We start from the raw sequence: 4239 nt of genomic DNA, 5'->3' as shown, positions 1-4239 counted from the left end.
TGTGCTCAAACACTAGAAGATGTCGGGTTTGAAAGATGGTCAAGAGTACATCAACTTGGAGCAAGATATGGTTTCATGACGTCTAATAGCGCAGAATCATTAACGCTCTAAGTCGTCATTCCCGGAAATTACCCATTACTATGTTAATGGAGTTTTTCGAGCCTCTATTCAACAGTGGTACTACAAGAAAAGAAACCATGCAGGTATTATTTCTTTGAATTTACAGGAACATTGGGATATATTTTACTAAGTATTATTTATTTAAATTTACAGGAACATTGGAACATCGTGTTACACCATGGACTGAAAAAAAGATAATGAAACATGTTGTGAAGTCAACGTCATGGAGAGTTGAACCATGTTCAAACACTTTGTTGAAGTACTGGATAATAACTTAATGGGCTTGTCAATCTAAATGCAAGGACGTGTAGTTGTATGAAATGGCAAACATCTGGTTATCCATGTGGCCATGTTATAAAAGTTGCTCTTCATCTAAACCAAGATGATTCAAGCACATACGCTATGGATTACTACACTACAGAAGTATATCGACAGACTTATGCCGAGATTGTCTACCCTATTTCACATCCTTCTGAGTGGGACATACCAGATGACTTACAAACAGTTTTGCCACCAACCATGGACAGAAGGCTACCTGGCCGACCAAAAAGTCACGATCGTATACCGTCTAAGGTGAAGAGAAGAAGAGATCGACATGTAGTCGGTGCAAGGAAAGTGGTCATACAAGGTTGACATGTGGATCACCAGTGCCATCACAATCATCTTTCCTCTACCAAAATATGGATCATCATCAAAATCCAAAGCTCATATGGTGTCAAGAAAAAGGCAATCAAAATCGCAATCATCTTTAAAATCCAATCACAACTGGCTTCACCTTTTGGGTCTGTTAACTTAGGTGATTTTTAAATGCAAACGTTGTATTATGTAGATTTTATGTGTGAACTTTTAACATTTTCAGTTAGGCATGTATTAGTAACTTGAGTTTGAAAATTGCTATGATCTGTTCCAGTTGTTATCACTTAATAGGCAATCATCTTAATGTCCATCGCAACGCGGAAATTACTATCGCAATGCGAAATGAAAATCGCAACGAGAGAATCGCAATGCGAAATGAAAATCGCAACGAGGGAATCGCAATGCGAAATGAAAATCGCAACGCGAATTTAATTTCGCGTTGCGATTTTCATTTTCGCGTTGCGATTCTCTCGTTGCGATTTTCATTTCGCATTGCGATAGTACTTTTTGCCTTCAACATAATGCATATTGAAATCAACAAAATCAACCATTACATTTCAATCAATTAAACAAGCACAAATAAGAATTATGTTAACATCAATTAAACAAATCAACTTTTACAAATCACCTTTTACAAATCAATTAAACAATCAAAAAATAAGCATAATTATTAGAGAAAATAACACTTCTACTATTGAATCAACTTTTGCAGTCATACATCATTTTCACGCAGCTCACTTCTGAGATTAACCTGCATAAACCAAACATTGCTCAAACAACACTTTCTACATCTAAAACCTACAAACAGCAAATTATTGAATTCTAGGTACTTAACCAAACATTTTCAAACCACAAGCCTATAAACATACCAATTGTTTATGGACATTTTTATAACGCGGATGCAGGTAGGCAGCGTCTCGTATATATCGATCTAGCCATATAATGTCGAAACCACAAGCCTACTGCAGCTCTATCTATATCGGTGGGAGGTAGATACTTTATACTTCCTGTGATCAAACGGTCCAACGCCAAGCATACGAGAGGACCACAATCCCCTCTGGGTCCTTTCGTTTGTTGTGGTGCGGTCTCGTCTCTGCTAACTGTAATATTGAGCTTCTTTGGCTTCTTGTTTCCAGAACGAGTCCAATAATTTATCGCATCCAAGTATTTAGCCAAATAAGAGCTCCATCCCTTAATAATATCTCTTAAATCAGCCAATGATATGTAATTTATCATGCTGTCATATACTATTGCCTTAAGGGATGGGATCTGAAGCTCGACGAGAAGCCAATGGTTACGTTCCAAAACAGGGATAAACACCTGCAATCATAAGTAATAATTCATTCATTTGCGCACTTATTTATGAATACCTTTAAACTCAATCTAAAATAAACACTAACCTTATCGACCTCCACCATGCAGGATAAAGTTTAGCTTGTCCATTGCCCAACGCAAATGATTCATCTCGTTGATTCTTCAAGTGAACTGCGTTAAAAGCCGTCGGCATTATTGTATACCGTGTATTCTTTTATTTTCCTTAAGTTTCCTAATTATTAGTAGACGTGACACCCACGCATCGATATGCTGTTTTACAAAAAAATACATATATTAGTGAATTACATTAATTTTTAAACAAATTAATCAAATGAAAATAAGAAAAATATAAGACTTACCCCTCCATCGAAATAGCCATTGTCTTCGACCCCTAATAATACGCCCCACCAAGACCGATCAAGCAACAAATAGATATCATCATTGAGCTTGCATATGTCAGTGAAACACCCCTGGCTTCGCTCGTGTAGATAAAATCAACTGCGGTCTTAGCCCAAAGGGTGTTATCCAGAATTGTGTCCGGTAGTTGTTTCCTCTCCTCTTCAGATACCGGTATGGTACTGGCCGGTAACTCATACGAGAGCCAACTTGAATCCATCATGTCCGGCACGTCAGAGGGTTTCTCAAGAATCCTACATATGACGCCATGTGAATCGGGCTCTTGAATGGTGGGAGGGACCTCTTCAACGATGACAGTGGCCTCTGAACGGGGGAGGGGACTCTCGAGGAATGATAGGGGCCTCTTCAACGATAGGAGTGGACTCTTGAGGGATGATAGGCGGTCGGGCTTCTTCTTGCGGTGTCTTCGCACTATTGGGGTATACGGAGACTTAATAGCACGTGCACGCCGTCTGATGCGTGAACTCTGTCGTGCAAGAAAAAACCCGACGTAAAGCATCCACCTTATCGGTCCGCTAAATAAAATACAAATATCAGTAAACAGACATGATATTTAAACAGTGAAAACAAAGATAAATATATTTCAAACTTTCAACCAAAAGACAAACAAGTTACTAAATTTAAAGTAAAAAGTTTAGCAGTTTTGGCAGCAACCGAATAAATTTACTAAGCAATCTAAGTGAAATGGTTAATTTAAGTGAAATTACGAGTAAATTTATCATCAAGTTAAATATGAAAAATCTTAAACTTACTCGTTGCGTAGAGTATGAACCTCATTCTGCAACGATACTACCATCTCACGTAGAGCGGCAACCTCACACGTAAAGTAGACACCTCCACACGCCATGCACCATCGTTATCGCGTAGAGTACGATCTCCTCACGCAAGGCATTGACCTCATCACGTAACTCCCTTGAATCATCCCGTGGAGGTGGAGAACAGGGAGATAGAAGTCGTGGCATCTTTGTCGGTCGCCTATCATGAGGTGATGGTGGAGAAGAGACTCGATGATGTGATGGGATAGGTGATGGCTCTCGTTGTAGAGGTGTATAGTCGGGTCGATCAGGTGATGGCTCTGGGTGAGGTGATGGCTCTCGAAGTGGAGGAAGTGGAGGCTGCTCATCATTCGTGCCATCAAAAAAACGCTGACTAGCTTGCCACCAATCAGTGGCAAGCTCAGCCTCCGTGGGTGTCAGTCTCATTAATGGAGTGTTGGCCTCCTAATAATATAAAAACTAAAACAAGTTAAACGTCTACTATTAATAACTTGTTTATATATGATAGTATTTGTGTTAACTTACATTATTTATTGTCGCATATGGTTAAGTCTTCCCAATCCAACATACGTTTCCTCTTCCAGGAAATAGCCCTAGGAATATCATCTGAGGATTTTAATGCATATGTCCGCATGCTGGGGAAAGCCTCGAATATCCAAATCTACAAACAATATAATAACAACGTTAGTAATTGTTAAATAATTAATTATAATTTGAAAACATTATATAGATTCTTACCTTAAAGGCCCAAACAAAGCCTGACAAAGTGTATTTCGACCCATCACCCGCAAACTTTTGCGGTCATCAAAGGCAGACGACAACTTAGTCCAGGTAGCTTTCCCATATACGAACCCACGGAAACAGATTCCATGCATTTAGGTCCTCTACCAATAATATTAGCTCCTGAGGAATAGGTTGTCTGGCCTCTCTGCCTAGAAAGCCGGCATACAAAAGTAGTAGAAGGCATACTCGGACA

Source organism: Hibiscus syriacus, unplaced genomic scaffold (genome assembly GCF_006381635.1).
Source record: "Hibiscus syriacus cultivar Baekdansim isolate YM2019G1 unplaced genomic scaffold, ASM638163v2 tig00116938_pilon, whole genome shotgun sequence".
NCBI lineage: Eukaryota > Viridiplantae > Streptophyta > Magnoliopsida > Malvales > Malvaceae > Hibiscus > Hibiscus syriacus.
Note: the sequence above shows the minus strand (reverse complement) of the source record.